At 30.4% G+C, this 22,386-nt stretch overlaps 2 long non-coding RNA genes across 2 annotated transcripts; both read left to right on the forward strand.

Annotated features, from left to right (window-relative positions):
• The first annotated feature begins 4,305 nt into the window (after nt 1-4,305).
• On the forward strand, nt 4,306-5,797 carry LOC148273031 (uncharacterized). The gene is made up of 2 exons (XR_015824707.1): nt 4,306-4,595; nt 4,674-5,797. It is a non-coding gene; the product is annotated as an uncharacterized LOC148273031 (long non-coding RNA).
• A 2,181-nt stretch (nt 5,798-7,978) lies between these two features.
• On the forward strand, nt 7,979-10,841 carry LOC148273032 (uncharacterized). Its single transcript, XR_015824706.1, has 2 exons — nt 7,979-10,163; nt 10,521-10,841. It is a non-coding gene; the product is annotated as an uncharacterized LOC148273032 (long non-coding RNA).
• Nucleotides 10,842-22,386: the final 11,545 nt, after the last annotated feature.

Genomic DNA, 22,386 nt, shown 5'->3' on the forward strand with positions numbered 1-22,386 from the left:
GTTACTACATTATCTCTGTTTAAATCACGTCTGAAGAAATATCTCCTTTCTCTTCCTTAATCTCTCCTCCTTTCCTTTTTCCTCTTTCCTCTTTCCTCTTTTTTCCTTTTTCCCATTGAGTAATAGTTTCGATTTAAGGTAATTTATAAACAAATACGTTTATTTCTATTTTTATATATCTTTAAATTTTTAATCTTTTTTTTCTATTGAATATGTTCTGTAACTTGAATTATAAAAATAAAACTTTTATTTTATTGGTTGGTTGGAAGAAATTGCCATTTGGCAATAAGCCCGCCAATGTACAAATAATCATTATGTACAAAAAGTTAAATAAATAAATAAATAAATAAAATATATTAGTGTTAAACAACCGCGCAAACAAATATTTTATGTATACTCTTCCAGGAAGGAAGCCCAGGATCTCAAACGTGGTAAGCAAACTCGCCAAACACAATTCTAGGATACGGACGTTAAATTGAATTTTTTAATATTTTTTCATGATTGAGTCAAAAACGCTCGACCGTAGTTTTGGTTCACGCACACTCAGAGCTGTGTGTTTTATTCGCTCAGACACAGAATAAATACATTGTTTTCAATATTTACGATCCCTCCGCCAATGTAAATTGATGTAAAGTTTTCGGTTCAGTACTAAAAACAACAAAGGGGTCCGAAACTCGACAATCCCTTGTCCTTGATCTACTTCTTGAGGTCCAAATAACAAGCCCGAACATTATTGTGTTTTTACAAAACTTAAGCATGAAATTTAAGCTCGCACATGGGAACCACGATACTAATATTTTAACAAGTGTTTGACTTGGAATTGGAAATGCGTTGTATTGCTTGGCCTTGTAAGGCAAAATGTACTCATTTTAATAATTTTGATAAATTTTGAAGATAAGTTTTTGAAATAACTCCATTGTCAGTAAATGTTTTTTTTTTCAAATTACATGGCCAAGAGACCCAATTACAGTGGTGAATTACAGCAAATAACATGAACAAAAAACCTACATAGTAAACGATTGGTCATTCACATCCAGTCTTGAAGATGCCTACTTAAGCGAAAGCGCTTGTTAGTCAAATTAAAATAAATAAAACTGAACTAAAAAAAATAAAGATAGTTTTATTGATATCGTGGATTAATTTTGTTTAATTTTACTAGTTTTTTTAGTGTACTAGTTAGATCAAAAGTTTTTGAAATACCAAATAAAAATAAATTAAGTTATTATTATTATTAAATTAAAACAACTCAAAAATTATAAGGAAAGTGGTAAAAATATTATTTTTTAAAAATTATAATATTGCAGTAGCAATTTAGAATATTTTAGAGATGTGAACATAAAGTACAGGCATTTACAAGGCTTATGATCTGTCATTACCCGTTTTAAGTCACCACTTTAGAACTGTATAACATCAAATGTTTCCCTTATGTTTGAACATTAATATTTCTTTTTTTCCCCTATTTGTTCATTTTTGTGTGACGTTAAATTCTTTCTGCCTACCTCTACGGGAAAATGGCGTAATGGTTTCTTTGTTTTTTTTTTATTTGATGTTATAAAATTAATAAAAATACTATAAAAAATTAAACAATATTTGTCTCAATAAACTATCAACTAATTTAATATTTTGAGTTTGTCCAAATGTTTGTAGACAAAAAACTAGATTAAGACATTGCAACAGCATATTCCGTTGCCTAGAATATGAAATAATTCGATCAGATTAATCTCTTCACAACAATAAAGGTTTTAGCTCTATAATTTCACTAAAATCAACAAAAGGAAGAATTGAAAAATAAGGATGTTCAAATATAGGCCCAATTATGAATGTTACATTGTGTGTAATGTAGCCACTTAAACCAGCCAATACCAGGTCATTAGTCTTGTAAATGCCTAGATTTCCATATCCCTTCTCTAAAATGTTCTCTATCCTTGTTGTAATTTGTTATCAACTAATAGTTTGTCATCGGGTGCTCAGACATGAGTGTTAATTAAAATAAAAATAAAAGAGTACAGACGTAAAATTAAACACATATAAAATAACAAACCGATATTTTTTTTTTTTTTAATATTTGAATTATTTATTGCCAATACACTGAAGTAATAACTAATATTTACATACAAGTTATTAATTTTAAAATACTTGGTACCCTTCCACTTATTTATTTGACCAATGAACGCATTCACCTGTAACACTGTTTTACAGTCTGAAGATGCCCCTTAGAGGGTAAAAGCGCAAATTGGTTAAATAAATTAGTAGATATCTATTAAGTTTTTGTTGATCTAAATGTAAAAACAGTTTTTAAGAAAAACGCAACAAAACCAGATAAATAGTTGAAAATCTTAAAAAATTATGGAAAATCAAAAAAAAAACAATAAATTTTTAAAAAAACATACACATACGCAATGGCTTTAAAATAAAACAATGTTATGGCTAATACTGTTCATTTCTACAAGATTTTTAAGGACAGTGTTTTAAAATGACAAAATATTTAACTCAAGTTATTTTTTCTCAAACCATATTGTAGCTCCGTCCTTAGACGACAATAATTTCTCGGGAATCTTTCCTAACTGTAGGTCTGAAGTTCAAGAAGCAAGCCTTCGTCCGAATCGAGCAGCAAAACCAGTTGGTTAACTACAAGCGAACTTAACCTGAAAAGCGTGAGTTAACCGGCACACTTAACTGGGAATAGAACGCGATGCACAGAATAACACAGCTATCATACTAATCGTGCTGTGAGCATCAAGACTCCACCGCCATCTTTAAATACAAAGTTAGCTTTGAGATTCATTTTCGATTAAATTTCAAATGCGCTTTTAAAAATTTGAACGGTGTTGTAGGGCCAGACCGCGAAATTTCAGACAAACATTCCTAATGGTAAACTTTTTTGAATTCTATTTTTTTTTTCAAACCCTCTTTTTTTCACTTTTTTTAAAATTTGAAAATGAAGGAAATCCTTAATTTACCAGACAAGCATATGAACATAGTTATGCAGAAAGCAGCCGGTCCACAATTTTGGAAAAAAATGATATTGGTGTTTATGGGCGCAGTATGGTAAATTATGTGTTCTACTAAAAACCGCTTTTTCTACATAAAACTTTAATAATAACCTTCTGAAAATAGAGTTGATCCCAAAAACGACATTTTTTAATATGCAAAAAGTACCCACAGCACTAAAAAGTTATTTCGGTATAGATACTGATGGTAAGATTAATAAATGCTTTCAGAAAAAAAAATGCTCCCAGAAAAAAAAATGCTTTCAGAAAAAAAAAAATTAATGTGGACTTGGTATTTTTTCAAATTTCAATTTCAAAATACCAGTAATAAAAAAAGTTTTAATAAAGAATGTCACCCCATACATTCGAAGTTTAATTCATGTATCATTCAATAATAAATAAAAATGGAAAAGGCTGTGTAGGGGAAGGGTAAAGATTTGTGAGGAGGGGATATATTAAGGATTTAGTTCATTTTTAACTTATAATAAAAAATATTTTAAAAAATGAGTTATTGAAAAAAAAAGCATTTTTACCACGAGAAACGTTTCTCTGAAATTTTGCGGTCTGACACTGAGAAAATCGTATCATTAATAATATACTGTGACCCATTTTGACGGATCATCTCAGAAAAGTCTCATTGTCATAAAATCCAAACACATACGAGGTGATACAACCCAACGGCGCGGCGTAACCGCTGATTGGTACATATATAAATAACCCGAGACCTTATGCGTGGTAGACGAACGCGCCAACCACTACAATTCAAAACGAAACTATTTACACTTGATTTCATCACTAGGGTAAATGTTAAGGGTTCATAAAAATGATAGAATCATCATTCTCATATCCGTACTCAGTGGTACATAGGGCAATGTATTGGTAAAACAAACGAAGCGTATTTCTATCACCTGTTATGCAAAGATGATCATTACTATTCTTTAAGTGCCAGAGTCCAGGAATAATGAAATATTGCAATTTAAACTACGTTAAAAATCAATATTTCACGTCCATTTTGCCAAGAATCGAATCCAAAACCTCAAGAATGGTAGGCGAACGTGCCAACCACTGCAAAACAAGTGGACATGTCTCTGGTTGATTTTCTTATTCGTGATTTTTATCTGAGTAGCCATCGAGTTGAAAATACTCGTCTAGGGTTCTGGTTTAACGTATTTCACAAACAGAATTGTATTAATAATCCACTCGGACAAGGAAAACATGGTTTTTGAAAATTTTGAAAAATAATATTTATTTATTGATGCTTTGTTAAGTAAGTTTATAACATTTTACGAATAAATATAAACTTTTAATAACAACATTTTTTTTTTGTTTCCCAGGAACATATTTTTTCTAATTAATTTTAAATATGTTAATCCTTTCTTTAATTTCTTCAGGTTACTCATTGTACAGCTTTAATCCATTGTACAATGAGTTTTGCAATTCAGTTTTTCTCCTTATTGGTAATCTTATCTTTTTTTTATCCCTAGTTTCATATGTATGACATTGCTAATTAAATTTTATAAAGATTTTTATTTTGTTCATCCCCTTAATTATTGTCCTTGTAAACATTGCTAAATCATATTTTATTTATTGCTTTACTGTGTTTTAGTAATTAGAGTTAATGGAAAAAAAAATATTTAGGGCCTTTAAAAACTTATTCGCTTGCATGAAGATATCTGCCTTTAGTAATTAGAGTTAATGAAAAAAAAAATATTTAGGGCCTTTAAAAACTTATTCGCTTGCATGAAGATATCTGCCCTCAGCATTAAAAATTAAGAATTTACATTTGTGTGGCTATGATGTCAAATAAATCCAACACCTACAATACAAGACTTAATTCATCTCTTTTTTTTGTACACCGTAGTCAAATTCTGTTATATAAAGCAGGCCTAAATAACATGATTATTTAGAAAAAATACGAAAAATACATAATTAAACAGTATTTAAGTATGTGTGTTAAATTTTTCTTTTTGAATACTCGTACTTGTATTTCAAAAATGTATTTTACTGTAATACAACGCAGCAGCTCTTTCTATTGAGAGCTTGTTTAGTACAGTATTTTAAAGGCAAAAAAACAAAAATATTGAGGGTTCATCAAAATGAAACCATTTGATAAGGCGTAATCAAGGTTTGAAAGAGCAAAAAATTGTAATGTTCGTTAAATTAAAAAAATTAGGGTTTTACGAAAAAAAAGGTGATTGGTACTTGCAAAATGGACAAAACCAATTGTCCCCAATACTAGCTCATGTGTGGCACATTTCCGTCGTAGATAATTAATGTCGAATAACTTTCGAAAAACTAAACTGCATATAATGTCTAATCCGGTTTTCTTCTAACAAGAAATTTCGAGAAACTTTCGAATTACTCTGAGTATACTGACGACATAAGCGTGGAAAATGGACATTAAAAATAAATAAAACATGGAATTTTCTTAGTACTAAAAAGGCTTAATTTTACAGCTTACTACAAAAGTGAATTCGGGTTTGTTAGTGCAAATTTTTGGTGGAAGTTATATGTAGTATATTACAGAAATAAAAGAGGAGTTATACTTAAAACCATGAATTTAGAGTAACCGGTGACTTGTTTCATCGCTTTCACGACCATTGTGGTATATCAATAAATCCTTAGAACTACTTGGATTTATTAACAGATGCACAAATGACTTAAAAAATATAAACATCCTTAAAACTTTCTTCTGTTCCCTAGTTCGCTCGCACCTAGAGTATTCCTCTGTTATCTGGTCTCCAGATTATGATGTTCACATCAAAAATATTGAATCAGTTCAAAATCGGTTTTTAAGAAAGATAGCCTGGAGGTTGGGCTTATCCAGAGACCAATAAACGTATAATGAGTTGGTCTTATTCAAAATTATCAACTCACGTTTGGATGCGCCTGAACTACTGAGCTCAATAAAATTAAATATCCCAACTAGAAACCTCAGGCAAAGCTGACTCTTTTCATACCGATAACTATAAACCTAACTATGGTTATCATTCCCTTATGCCCAGAATTCTCAGGTCTGCCAACAGCATACCAGTCTTGATTTCTTTGATAACAAGTTGTATTCTTTTAAACGATCACTGAATCACATTCAATTATAAACACCTCTCCCCCAATTCCACTCCCACGAAGTTTACTTTATATTATTTTGTCTTTCCAATTTCCTTAATAATATATATAATTATAATTCTATGTATAAATTCTATGGATAAATTAAAGAAAAGCTTCTTGACATAATTAACATTAACGGTATTTTGAAAATGGAGATGTATGTTTAATATGTGCCTGTGTTTATAAATTTATGAATTTTGTGTTTTTATTTTAATATTTTTTAGTATTATATTTTCTCAATTTTTTGAAAATTGTTTAATTTTTTATTTATTCTATTATTATTTTGTTTTGCATTTTTTGTTTTTTTTAAATGTTATTTTGTAAACTTGCCAAACACAAGAGCCAGACTTTTTTCTGGCAAGTTCAACCTTACGTGTCCCATTTTTAAACTGAATGTATTGTAAAAAAAAAAATATATATGTCAATAAAAATGCCCATTGGGCGTATGTATAAATAAAAAAATAACTAGATTAAACATAAGCATTCAAAATATGGTCCCTCAACCCGCGGCCAATCGGCATTTTATATTTGATAGAACGACCTTTAGTTTCTACAAAATAGCTATTTTAATGTTAAAATTCGTTTTATTGTTACCAGTATTTATAAGTTGTAAGCTGTCTTTTGTCTCTGTCCTGCTCAGTAAGTCAGGCGTATAGTTAAATGATAAACAAAGGTGACGTGTATGCGGAAGGGAGCGACATACAGAATAGAATTTACAGTAGACCAATGTAAATAGTCTGTGCTTTTTACTGTACTACGTGTTTTGCTTGTCAAAGTTGACATGATATGACGTGACGACACTTGTTTCCTCCGCTGGTCATTCCTTTTCATTTGTAGATGACTTATTAGCTCGGATTTGTATAGTGTCATCTCTTTTTTATTATATCTCAACGCTCATGACTGGGATGTTTATTATGACATTCAGAGACAGTAAGGATACCAGAGGACCAGGACCAGGGCCTACGGGCTATCGATAAGGAATTTGTAAAAGTAAATTACACTGGTCTGCATGAAAATTGGCCTTGAAACTATTCTTGCTGATTCTTGTGTAAAATCATATCCTGAATCCGAATTAGCTGCCCATTTTATCCCATCGCTCACCGTTTACGGTGGAGCTTCCGCATCACTGACATTGAGCTACAGCCTGGACCATCAAATGATACGTCCACCGACGACAAAGAGCGTTCAGTTGATTCTTCTCATCGGCAACCTTAATTCTGTTATTTTTTGTTGCTAAAATAATTATTTTCACCCCTCAAAATATTAATGGCATAAAATTAATCTTGAAAAGTAATACAAATTGTAAGAGCCTCCACCAAAACTAGCGAGTGTTAGAGGAAAACGAGAAAAAAAATTGACATAAGATATTTATTTTAAAAAGGTATTTTTACTCTAGAATATTACATAGTCTGAAGCGTAAAACTGATCATCTCACCTTCACGTTACAAAAAAAATGATCAAGATAAGCTGCGATTGGTGTACCAATGCAGTGCCCTATGCACCATTAGGCGTGGAAAGGGAATGATGATGATGATGATATTATTTGAGCATTTATCAGTATTCATTTATTTTTTATCCACAATTATTATAATATATGTATGAACATAACTACATATTAACTTTAGTAGGATTTGCATGTATGTGTAATTAGTGTCCTGACGTAGAGACGACAAGTCTCGAAACCGGTAGACATCGGTAAGTGGTGATATATAAAATATTTAACGAAATGTTTGACCACAAAGAAAATAATTTAAATATTAAACATTTTCATCCATTTTCTGTTTGTCGAAATAAATGTCAGAAAACGGGGAGCAAGTTGTGGTAGTGAGGGGTTAAAATCTTAAATCATTTTATCTAGAGACATCTATGAGATAAAAGTATTTTTTTTTGCATATTTTTTTTCTTTTTTCAGGAATATAGTTTTGTATGTGAATTAGAAACAAAACCCTGGACGAGTGTTTTCGACTCGATAGGTGTACTCAAAAGTCCTGAATTAAGAAATCAAAAGGATGTGATTCCGTCTCATTGTATAGTGGTTGGCACGTTTGCCTATCATTTTATATGTCTTCAATTCGATTTTAGGTAGGGTGTTCGAAAAATACTGATTTCAAAGGTTGTTTAAACAACAATATTTTATTGTTTCTGGACTGGTCACCTTACCGAAATGTAACAAATAATGATCGAAATACGCACAAGTTGTTTTGCTTGAACTAATTTGTATAAATACAACTCAAGCCGTATGAAATGTGGCAATATTTTTTTAAATAAAAAAACATTAAATACATTTCTTTTGTTATCAACTACATATGTGTTTTATTGCTCTATTAAAAATTAGTCGTTGAGTCAGGGACTAATGAACTTGATAGTTACATTATAAATGATAAGGATTTTTTTGCCAATCCTCTTATGAAAAGAAAGTAAAAATATGCTAGTGTTGTGTAAACAGAACGATAAGTAAGCAAACATTGCAAATACTCAGTGTATTATTTATTTATTTGTGTTTATTAGTCAAAATAGACATCAAAATATATGTATTATTAATGCGTCAGTACGTTCAATTTATTTTATTTAAATTTCTTTGCAGAATATTTTCTGTTTTCGTTATAATTTATTTATTTAGCTGTAATATTTTAACAATACAATAACATATTTTTTATTAGTGTCCAGGTGGATTAGTAGGTACTCAGTTATCTATGTAAAATACTATCAAACCCTGAGCGGGTGTTTTTGACTCAATAGCTGATCTCGGGAAAAATCTTAAATGGATGTCTAGTTGAGAAAAGTCCGCGTCGGTGTGTATGACGTGTTTGGGTACCATTTTTAAGGTCCCGGGTTTTTAACAGGATGATTTCCGTGGCGGCGTAAGAAGGTTTATCTACTTATTCACTAATGAGTGTATCGTATATATATAAGCGTGTATCGGTTGGGAGGTTAGGCTGGTCTGCTCCTTCGCCACCGTAGCGTATAATTGAGGACGCTGTCCTAGTATGTAGGATTGGGTTTTCATTTTACGTGTGGTTAATAAAGTTGGTTGTAAGGCTAGTCGATAGATTGGTTGATAGATTTGTTGATAGTTCTTGACTATGGAGATACCAGATTTTGAATAGGTTGATGCTAGGTTTTCATATTGAATAGGGTGGTGCTATATATTCCTATAGAGGAGTATTACGCTCTATTGAGCGCATTTATGACCAATGATTTTATTTTGGGCTTAATAGGTTTGAATTATTTGGCCAATGGAGGAGTGGCAACGGTTCTGGTTCTCACGATTGGACTTGTTTTTTCCGGTTTAGTTTTAGTTTTAAAATATGGCAAATATAAAAATTAAAGAGCTTGCTAAAAGAAATACCGAACATATAAAAAACGAAATTGTAATGACATGGATTAAGGCACACGATGGTAACATGAAAAATAAGCGAGCGGATGAATTAGCGAAAAAAGCTTCCAAAATGAGAACTCTCTCTACCTATGATCATATTCCTATGTCAAACATTAAGATAATAGTGCAAAAAAAATCATTCGATACTTGGAACAAAATATATTTATCAAGTGATACAGGCAAAATACAGGCGCCAAACCGGAGTCGTAGATATCATGGATCGTGCAGCGAAATTGAAATGGCAGTGGGCAGGGCACTTAGCGAGACAAAATGATGGTAGGTAGAGACACCCAGAATAATAAAGTAGAGACCATGGGCAAACAAAAGAAGTGTAGGAAGGCCACAGAAAAGATGGGTCGACGACATTGCCTCTATTGCCGGTAACACGGGTGAAGCGAGTGATAGGAAGGAATGGAGACGTTTGAAAGAAGCCTTTATCCAGCAGTGGAGAGAATAAGGCTGCAGAAGAAGAAGAAGACAGGCAAAATAACGAAATTGTTTTTCAAAAATTTAAAAGATATCAAAATATTGGATACTTTTTGGCGGACTTACGAGCGTGAAATGCTTTCAGGTCATGGTGCTTTTCGGAAATATCTTCATAAATTTAAAAAAAGAGATGACGATTGCTGCCTTTGCGATAGACTCAGCTCTCAGAACGTCCTCCATATATTACACGATTGTCCTATGTTTGACGCCGAGAGGTTAAACTGCATACAAATGTGCGCTCAATACGGCCAAATTTTTGAAAACCCAAAGGATGTAATAAAAAATGAAGCCACTGCCAAAAGAAACATTGAGTTTCTAAAGACCATAGTCAAAAAAATGAAAAAAATTCATGAAGGAATGGACTCAGACCCGTGAAAAATAACTATTGTACAAAACAAAAAAGCAGGAAAAAACTTTGTATCATAAGCAAAGAAAAAAAAAAATAACGGAACAGAAGTAAAAAAAAAAAAAATACAAAAATTCAAACATAAAAATCCAAAAAATATATATATGAATGAATATTTAACAATATTTTGAGTTTATCCAAATTTTTGTAGACAAGGACTGGATTCAACTCCCGGGAGAGCTGTTTATATTAACATATTACAACTGAGATGAAGAACATTTAAGATAAGGTAATATAGAAGTCTAGGCATCAACAGGGCTTCTGACCTGTCAATGGCTGGTATAAGTGGCCACTTAACACACCGTGTAACATTCAGTAGTATTTTTTATATTTTTTCTTTATAATGTATATCCGGCCTTTAATTATAATAAATCATTAAATGTGAAAGTGTTTCTGTTTATTTGTTCGCGTGTCCTTCACGTCTCAACGGAGCAACTGATCTGCTTGATTTTTGCGCGGGGAAATACTACTACTACCATCACGTCATTTCCCCGTAGGGGTAAGCAGAGAGAATGGACGTTTGCATGATTAGTATTTTATTAAGGCGCGTCTTATGTGATAGAAATTTCATTGCATTTTCGTTTATTTACATCATTTTTTATATATTTTAGAAAATTATAATAAAACCAACAAAAGCTTAAACTAATAAAATTAACAAATAATGTATTTAAAGAACATAAAAAAAATAATTCATCTACATATAAATTCAATACAAACTTGCTAGTGCATAATAAGATAGGTCACTGGTGGCTCCTAACCAGAAACATTGGCAGTGCATTTCTTTACATTTTTTCAACATATATATAGGTTTATAATATTAAAATGATATGAAAGGTCTGACGCGCTAAACGACCAATATTATGATAGCCCGCGCATCGGAACCCGAAACGCTAAATGTGCCCAACATAATACGCACGTTATAGGTAACTAAATTCGTACTAATATCATGTCATTACGCATGTTCAAAGTGACATTACAAACGAACTTCAAAATTCAAAACTGCACGTGCGTTGGCAATGCCCGGGATATGTATATTATCTTCTCCCTTTATCGCACAATTCATCGGTATGAAGCGTTGTCTGTCTCGCTCAAATGACGATTTCGGGAGATTATGGTATATTTTTTATAAATTCAGGGTAAAGGATTGTCCAAAACAAAATATGCACAGGGACGATTGCGCATGCGTAGACAAGATGAGAAAATCGTCCGCTAGAGTCGATTTCGCTAGATCTTTTGGCGCTAGTATAGAATATTATGACATTTACGAGTATATGATATTGCAACGAATCCCTATTTCTTTCTACTTACTTTTAACATATTTTTACTATCAATAAAATTACTAATTTATTAACATTAATTTTTATTTGGCAGTGCACTGCACTTATGCACATACTAAGGAACCGCCTTTGAGGTAGGTATAAGAAGAATTCAAACATTTTAAATATTCAAAAAATGTCATCATGGCCTTATTGTTAAACTGTCCATGTTCATGAGTTATAAATACTAAACTCGATTCGATTTCAGACAAGGCCGATACAGATTATTAATTGCTAAGGGCACTGCAATTATTTTTTTAAGGTTTGATCTGTATCTGAAGCGTGAGACAAATCATCCTCCTTTCATTAAATCAAATATATCATCAACATCATCATTCCCTTTCCGGACCTAATGGTGAAACCACCACTGCATTAGTACACTAATTGAAGCGTATCCTGATCATTTTTGTAACATGAAGGTAAGATAATTATTCTTACGCTTAAGGTACCAGTCCACGAACTATGAAATATTCTGTTATAAAAACAGATTTTTAAAATTAATATTTCGTATCAACCATGTCGGGAATCGAACCCGAGACTTCTCGCATGGTAAGCGAATGCGCTGACTATAACGCCACGAGGTCAAATATATATAAATAGTAATTATATGTTCCTACAAATAGTATGCAGGCAAAGATCATTTCAAAGAATATAATATACGTAAAAATAAGTGATATAAAAGTGATAAGTTTTCGTAGAAGAAGAATAACATTTCAAGAATTGTCTAGTATGTTGGTGAATTAATTCAGTCAGATGAATCTCACTCGCATCAATAAAGGTTTTGGCTCTTCAACTTTACAAAAATCGATAGTTGAAAGAATTGAGGAAACATAGTTGTTTAAACAAAAGTGAATGTTTCACAGTGTGGCCACTCAAAACGGTAAATGCCCATACCTTCATGTTCCCTTCTTTAAAATGTTTTTTTTATTTATGTTGGGATATTTTAAATTTTAAAATTATAACTGAAATAATAATAAAAAGTCATAATTATCTTTATTCATAATAATAAAAAGAAAAAAAAAACAAATTTTGTAGATAATATTGTAAAAAATCAATCAATAAACGAGCACGTATTTATAATGTCATAATAATTGAACAAATACAAAATAAATCCATACATAATTATGAAGAAGAAAATTAATAATGGGAATATTTATCATGTAATAAAAAAAAATTAAACATGATATAAATTAAACTGTCAATAGATGAAAATATTATTTTATATCCTCAATCACCCATAAAAATGAATTAGTATTTAAATTATTTTTCAACGAATTAAAACAATCGAAACGAGTTAAATATTGTTGTACCATCGAAATATTTTCGTTTTCGTAACAGATGGGGAAAACATTCTTAAGAAATAAAAATGGTAGTCTAGGCATTTACAGGGTTTATGACCTGTCATTAGCTGGTTTAAGTGTCCACTTTACGGAATGTGGAACATTCACCATTCTGCCTATGTTTGAACATTCACATGTCCTCAACTGTGGCCACTTTAACCAGCCAATGACAGGTCATGAGCCCTGTAAATGCCTAGACTGCCATATTATCTTATCGAAAATGTTTTCCCTTTCTGTCGCAAGAAATTTAAATATTAACAACTCCCTAGGGAGAAAATCCTGCTAGTCTGCAAGCATGCAAGCATTTGGACATACTCAAAACATTGTTATGTGTGAAGTCTTTAGTATATCTTCAAGTTAATTTGAATAGTCGAGTATAATTTGAATGCTGATAAAATTACACAATAACCCTAACATATCAATAAAATGGCTAACTTAAAACACATGGACGGTTATTTTTTTCATTAGAATACATATTTAGATTATTTAACATAAATATTGTAGGAAGATAGTTCTTATAAAGATAGAACAGCGTTTTGTTTGTATTAAAATAATGCGTAATAATTCATTGCCATTTCTCTATGCAACGACTGTAGCGGCATCTATGCCATGACTCAAACAATTATGAGTATTACATCCACTCTGAAGCTAGCAGCAAACCCTTGGAAAAAAATATTTTATTGTTACGAATACATAACCTTTGAATCAACAAATGAAAACATGCATTTGAAATTTTGAAAAACAGACTTACCTTCCAATGTGATTGGAATCCACGTTTGGTAATGGAGAATCAACAACTTCCAAAATGGCCAAACTTCCGTTTCCTTAACGGACATTAAACAGGTCACGTGACATTGTCGGTAGCACTTGTTTTTTTGTCATTGACAATTTAAATTATTTCAGGATCAAAATCGAGTTCAACTCTTTCAAAACTACCGAAATTTTAGTTTAATATCGTCAAACACAATATTTTAATTATATCACAACCGCGCGTAAGTACTGTCACGCATTTTTTGTACTATGCTCAAAAATGCGTTTTGTAAACTTAAAAAAATATCATTTGCTTAAAAAAATACTTGTAACATTTTTAAACAAATTTTGTACTTGTGTTCATTGTTAAATGTAATGATTTTTATTACTTTGGTAAAACTTCATTCGGGTTTAATTTTAACAGTTAGCGGAGAAGTTTGCGCACATTCGTAAAGTATGAAAACTAGTTGGACACTGCACAACGCTTAATAAAAATTCATTCAAACCACTTTTTTCCAGGTTTGTAGTCAAGGATACATTAACGTCAAGAGATCCCACAATATTTAACCTTCAGGAAATGCGTTTTTCTTTCCACGGAAATACATATTTTTAATTTTAAACAAAATATCACTTTGAGTTTATACCTATTGGCAATTTTTGTACACAGTTTGTTTTTGGATTTTGTACAAAACGCACGAAAATATCACTGTTTATGGAATGGATTTTCACATCGAAACTTTTAAAAATGCACCGCACTATTTGATAAAGTTTACACTTGTGTTAGAAAAACAAAAAGTCTGAAAAATTAACTGTAAAGACGCCTAGTTTTGAAATGATGTCAAAGTGGCACGAAAATCACAAGGTGAAAAATTGAAAACACACCGCGCGAAACTTTTTCGGAAACTTCGAGATGGAAAGAGCATCGGTGTACTTTGGCGCTGTCACGAACGTCCATCTTGTGATCCGAAAGGTCACAAAATTCGCCTATTTTGCAGCCAGATTTTGAATGATGGCTTTCTGTATCACGTAAAGAGGTCTGACCATTTTTAGTCTTACTTGAGTACTGAGATTATTGGCAATGTTATAGCGAGCGCAGTAAACGTCACGCTAGGGTGAGGTGCATCTCAGTTGGAAAGTGCAGTGGGACAAATGCAATTGCACTGCACTTTACAGTAAACGCGAACCCACAATACTTACGTGTTGTCGCTTTGAAATAAAGCAATAGCTGCATCGTTTTGTGCAATGATAAGACTTCGGAGATAGGGGGAAATTCAGTTAGACTCAAATGAACTACAATAATAATGAACACTTTTATTCAAATTTTAAAAGAAGATGGTATAAAATTATTTTTTATCAATAATTTACAAATTTCAGGGGGCAATAAATATATTTTAGTGCCTGTGAAATAAATATTTGGTTATTATTGTAAAATTGAAAATATGATTTTTAATTTTTGCATATTGACTTACGTTTGTAATAAAACAATAAGGATGATTTTCTTAAATTATTTATTATGTTGTTCGAACATAAATACATGTAAATTTAGGAGTTCCTTGGATAACATATAGGAAATTTGAATGTTTAGTGTTAATTTTGAAATTATAAAAAAAAATAGTTCTAAAAAAAATTGTTAATTTAGTTTCTTTTTTAAAAATTTAAGCTGAATTGGATTAAAAGGATTAAAAAAAAAGTTTCTAGGCATTATTTCGTAGTATTTTCTCAAAAATGACTTCGTTTGCATCCATTGTCCTTTTTTTATCACATAATAGTAGTCTATCAAAAGTAATTTTTAAAACCTTATTGTACATATTGAAAAAAAGCAAGAAAAAGTCGGCAAAAAAATATGCCATCACCCGTTTTTATTTTTCGAAAATATAAAATTAATAAAAAAAATTAATAAAAACTTGGGGTAAATTAAAAAAAGGTGCAATATTAAAAATAATTTTAAAATTAAACCAAAATAAAAATATGGTAAAATAAAAGATTTTGAGGTTTTAAATTTTAAAAAAATAAATATTTTATTTATTTAAGGCAAATATTTATTTATTTATATAAACGACCAATGGGCATTTTTATGAACACATTTATACATAGAATTTTTTTATAAAAAAAAAAGACAGACTCCATGGTTTACAGTAGACTTTGTGGGAGTGGAAGCGGAAGAGAGGTGTTTATAATTGAATTTGATTCAGTGATCGTTTGAAAGAAGACAACTTGTTTTCAAAGAAATTAAGACTGGTATGTTTGTTGGCAGACCTAAGAATTCTGGGCATAGGGGAATGAAAACCATAGTTTGTTCTATTGTTATCGGTATAAAAGAGTAAGTTCTGTCTGAGGTTTCTAGTTAGGATATTTAATTTTACTGAGCTCAGTAGTTCAGGCGCATCAAAAAGTGAGTTGAGAATTTTAAATAGGACTATAAGGTCGGATTTATTTCGACAGTCTTGAAGAGAAGGTATATTTAAGGTAGTTTCGTAATCATTATACGTATATAAATATAGTTTACTTGTGATTTTAAGTTAAATAAGTTGATTGTCAGTAGTTTTCAGAAATTTTGATATTGAAATATGGTGCAATTTTATTTTTAAAATATGGTGTTGACCGTCGTCAGATCACAAAAAAAAAAAACTTTGTAATTACGATGGAAACCCAAACTACAGAAATTTGATTGAATAAAAAACAATATTTTTAATTTACGTCATCATCCTCCTTTTTTCACACAATGGTGCATTGGGCACTGCATCGGAGCTCCATTTGAATCGTTTACAAAATATGAGTCTAAAACTTCCAACTAGTAATATTGACTGTAAAATAATCGTTCACCTGAAAATTCTCCAGTCAATAAAATACAAATTCCAAAATCAAACGACCTAGCCTTTATAGTAAACAAACATTGATTAGTACTTATTGAGAAATTTGATTATATTGGTCTCATGTTACAATTGATTGAGATAAGTTGGAATAGGAGAGGTACTCATGTGCCCTTTGCACCAATTTTATGTATGTAAATGTAGAGGCTCAGTAAAACTAATCCAAAAGAGGTTTTCAATATGGCTTGGATTGGCACCAAAGTTAGACAAATAACTTGCCTTAATAAAATAAGTGCCTTAAACATCAATAGGTGTGTTTGAGGTAAAATGATATTTTAAATTCTTAAAACAGTCTCCGTATACAATCACTTTCTTACATTTAATTTAAAGTTATTACAAATAACTCCAATAAAAAAATACCTGATATAAAACCACCTGAAAATCGAATGGTTGGTGTAATTTTCATGCTATGAACAATTTATTCATGAAAACAATTTTTCAGTGACCAGTAATGAATTTTTAAAAATGTAACATTCATGTTTGAAGCCCTAATAGTGTTTTGAAAGCGTTTGGTAAAGAAATTTGACACAAAACACGTTGTCAAATTATCAATTAATATTTTGTTTTTATGTTTGATGAAATTGCTTTTAATATTTCATTGCTATATAATTAATAAAACAAAAATAAAATTGGAATAGCGTGTTTCATCTCCAGAAAGAAACATGAAATTAAATAAAATTGATTGTTTGTCGTAATTTTCCTTTCTTCATACGGTGGTGAATAGGGCACTAAATTTGTAAACCTAATTCAACGAATTTTGATAATTCTTAATATGAAAAAATCAGGCCTACGATTCAGGTGCCAGAAAAAAAATAAAACATTACAGTTTAAGCAACCTTCAAAATAAATAGTTCGCGCCCATCCTGTCAGAAATCAAACCTCACGCCTCAAAAATGGTAGGCAAACGCGCCATCTACTATAAAATGACGTACATTTATCTCCAATCGATTTTATTAATCCAGGAATTTTTATTTCTGAGAAGTTATCGAGTCGATAACACCACGTCTAGGGTCCTAGGTCTATTTCACAGACATAAATATATTATTCGTCCATCTGGGCACAAAAAACACTTACATGTTCAAAAGTATTTCTAAAAAGTCATTCGCGTCAGTGAAGTATTAGATTATTACAACTTAAACAGTGTAAGTCACTCTCCAAGCACAAGAGTTAGTCTCTTTTTTTGGAGAGTTACAGTGATAATATTTACTAAATGTGTAAAAGTAGATATGTTTAGAATTTAAAAAAAACAAGTACTTTTTCTGAAATTTATTAATAAAAAAAATAAAAAAAATAATATGATTTTAATTTGATAATCATTTAAAAATTATTCTTAACGTCACGGTAGAAAAACTAAAATGAGAGTGACACAGAACAGACCACCCAAGCTTAAAAAAATTATTTTAGAAATCACACTCCCCGACATTTATGTAGGGAATTTACACCACGAAAAATATATTTTGAACTTGAAAATTGTTATTTTTATAAGACAATTAATTAAATTGTTGGAAAAATTTAATATTTTGTATTGTACTTAGTGTTTCTGGTTTCAGCAGATTTTTCAGGATTATGAAATATGAATGAGGTAGGTCATGAAATCTACCACAAACTCTGAATTCGGGCAAAGAATCTTCAGACTTTTGGCACCCTAAATATTATTAAACCATAACCTGAATTCAATTTAATTGAAAAATTAAACTAATATAATAAAAAGACCAGTAGGTAGTAATGTTTAATTATTATTTTGCACTGCATATAAAATGTCTGCCTTAAACTAGGTTGTACCTAGTTAGACAGACTACACACAAACCAATAAATCATATTAATTGAAAAATGCAGTTTTAGTTTTAGATTAAAGAATAATTTCCTTTAATTATTATAATTGTTAATACAAAAAACTTGTTGTCAAAGTCAATTTATGTTTTTTGTTTATTCATTTACTCACATTTATGTACACGTCGAGACCAGTTTTTTTTTTTATTTTTTAGGATCAAGGGGAAGTTTTAAAAACAAACCACTCAAATAAATATTTATTGTTGAACTTAATATAATCCACAAGTAACTCAAAAAAATAAAACCCATATTGCCTCTATTTTAGATACATAGCTTTCATTACATTAAAATATTTTTTAAACAGTTAAAAATAATAAATATTGCCTAACGTTTTTCATAGAATGCTCACTTATCAGTTTGATAATTGTACAAATGAATAGAAATAAAAAAATAAAATTGACTTATTGATAGTTTGAGTGCTTCAGAAATAAAATAAAATGAAAAAAAATGGATTGAAAAAAACCCTTTTAAAGTAGTTGAAATATTGAGAAAAAAAAAACATTTCAAAAATGTTTATCTCGTGATGTAGTTTTTAGCATATTTGCCTGCCGCCGATGAGGTTGTAGGATTCTGGCATGCCATTTAAACCATATTTTTTTGACGTTACAAAAAATTAAGAAAATGGTCCAGGATGATAAAAATACAGTTTGGAATGTGAAATAGAACCAGAAACTCGGGCAACTATTTTTGACTGTTTACTCCTGAAAACGGAAATCAATTGAAGATAAGTTGATCTTAAAGTGCAGATGTTGGCGCATTCACCTACCACGCTTGAGGTCAAGGGTTTATTTTCTGGCAAGGAAGACGTAGAATATTGGTTTTTAAAGTGGTTTTTCACTGTAGTAATTTACTATCCTTGGAACGTAAGACTGACCACCTTACATTTATGTAATAGATGATTAATTAAGACTGCGTTTGGTGTAGCAATGCAGTGTCATATACACCACCGGGTTCGTATAGGGACACGATGCTGATGATGATGATGATGATGATAATCGATGCGCGTTGTTTATTATATTAGGCGTGAATGGTGACGATTACGTTTTTTTTAATAAAGCAATAAAAATAAGTGGTTGATTAATCAAATAAACGGAATAAAATCAAGTTCATTTTGTATTTAATTAAATTTGTTTTGTTTGAAAAACTGAGTATTTAGTCAAATTACAAATTATTTCGGTATTTTTTTGTTATTATTTTTTATTAACCCGGAAAATAACATAATATTCGCAAATAATATGCACCCCACAAAACCAGGCAAGTACCAACCACTAGGTAAAATGTGTGAATGTACGTACATTACGTACATATATTATAAAGGTTGCATATGTATTGATCTCTTGCAACTGTATAGAACTTTAGTACTACGGGCCTATCATGCATTTTCAACAGAGTGACACTCATTTAGTTATCACATGGGTCACTGTAACCCGGTAAAAAAATATATCGACGCTTTAAACATGTTTGATACTCTGTTTATTTTTACAGATAATGCATACGACTAGCTTATGAATGTGTAAATTGTGATTCTTTTAGAATATTGAAAATTAATGATTATGATAAAATTATTGATAATCTTATCAATGAAACTTCTTGGTTTAGTTTAACTTTGAATTATTTTGACCAACGAGCGCTTTCGCCTAAGTAGGCATCTTCAAGGCTGGAGTCTTGATAAGTTTATTTATAATTATATCGTAATCATTACCTATGGAGTTTTATCAAGAAATATTAACAAAAAACGTCAATACTATTGAAAATTACGTTCTATTTTATTTTCAGAATATCTTTAACTAATTTTCGTTCACGTTTACAAACTTTTTCAAATAAATTAAATTTTATTTATGTAATAAAAAGAAGAACTAATTTTATTAAATGCGTGAAATATGTATGATAATGGAAGTCTTAAAATAAATAGGGTTATTAAAATTTAAACTAAACACATAAAATAAAAATACTAGTAAAAAGGTTTTTATTCACACAAGCGTTGGTTATTTTTCAAAACACCAATTTTAAAGAATTATAGAATGTTTTTTTTTCAAATAATAATTATTTTAATAGATTAATACAGCAGAGCTTTTTTTTTATGTAAATAAAGAAAATATTTTACAGGTTCAGAAAATATTATGTTCTAATACAAAAGTAAAAAAAAAACTTATATAGTTTAATTTTTTATGAATTAAATAAATAAACTTTTCACGAAATAACGATAAGATTTAAAAATAAATATTTTTTTTCCAAAACTTCTCACCGTTAATTTTTTTCTAAATAAAGCGAATGTATCTAGGCATTTAAAAGGTTTGCGACCTGTTTTATGCTGTATCCACCAAATTTTGTATTACTCCTACTTAGAAGTACTTAAAATTACATTGCAATTTTATAACTTTTTGGACCTGTTGGTTTTATTAAAATATGCATATTATGTTCTTTTTTATGACTTTATTATATTTATATTTATCTAGACATGCATATGATTAAACTTTTAAGCATTGCAATCTTGAGAGACTCCTCCCTCCTAACTACAGAGTTATCTTTAATTGTTTTTTAAATAAAATATAACTTAAAAATATATTTAATTTTAGTAACCAACAAAGATGCTCCACTTTACTTTATAGACAATTTAAGATAACTCTGGTAACTTCCTATTGTTGTCTGGGCCTTTAAAAAATCTTTAAGGATCCACGTTGTATCTGTCTTAAAAAGTATTGAGACCAATTGAAATGTTTTAAATCAATGGTTTGTGTTCCATTCTTGAGGTCCTGGATTCGAATCTTAACAGGGTGGACGTAAATATTAATTTTAAAGGTTGTAAAATATTTCATTGGATTGGGAATGATCACATTACCCTCATGTAACGGATGATCAAAATACGCTGTGTTTGGTTTACAAATGCAGTGTCCTTTGCATCACTGGGTGAAGAAAGGAAAATGATGATGGTATTAAAAAATACTTTTTTTTACATTTAACAGCGTTAAAACGTGTTTTTGTTTGATTAAAAGTACCGAACAAACATTTGCAAGAACAGTCACCCCTTCATAGTACATTTCACCAATACAAACAAACTTGGTTACTCTACACAAGTGTAAAGTTAAGGCCGCTTGTACACTATTTTATAATAAGCCCTACAAAAACAAGAAAACGGACAGCAAAACAACATGTGGCTCAAAAAGCAGTCATTTCTTTATAATAATTACTTCGCGCTGTATATGAATGATTAACCATTTTTGTGAGTTCACTTTTTACCTTTGATATTTTTGTTGACATTTAATATTAATTTAAACGGAGATCTAAAATAGCCCATCTTATCTACGTTACTAAATGGGGAATACGTTTATTTAATAAATTTATAAAATACGATGTACAATAATTTTTCAAACAAAAAAGCGGCAATCGATCTTTTTAACGTTTAAAACATTTCTTGATATCAAAATTAAATAAAATAAAAAGATAGTTTATTTAGTAGAAAAAAATCAAATTTGACAAGAACTGGATTTAACTCCGTAAAAAGAGGTGTTAATATTAACGTATTACAAAACAGATGGAGAATGTTTTGAAGATGGGAATATAGAAGTCTAGGCATCTACAGGGCTTACGACCAGTCATTGTGAGGTTAAAGTGCAGAATGGTGAATGTTACACAGTATGTATAGTGACCACTTAAACCATCCAGTGACAGGTCAAAAGCTCTGTAAATGACTAGACTTCCATATTCCCTTTCCTAAAAAGTTAAAAATCTCTGTTGTAATTTGTTAATCTTAGTGAATCTTTAGGGGGTGAAATCCAGTATTTTGTCTACAAACATTTAGACAATCTCAAAATATTGTAATAAAACCAACTGGACCAAGAATAGGTTTAAAAATTATAAAATATTTTCAGGCGTTGCCTAGTATGTGAAATAATCCAATCGAATTAATCTCT

The sequence above is a fragment of the Micrasema longulum genome, unplaced genomic scaffold (genome assembly GCF_059751315.1).
Source record: "Micrasema longulum isolate JH-2025_06_02 unplaced genomic scaffold, ASM5975131v1 h1tg002100l, whole genome shotgun sequence".
NCBI lineage: Eukaryota > Metazoa > Arthropoda > Insecta > Trichoptera > Brachycentridae > Micrasema > Micrasema longulum.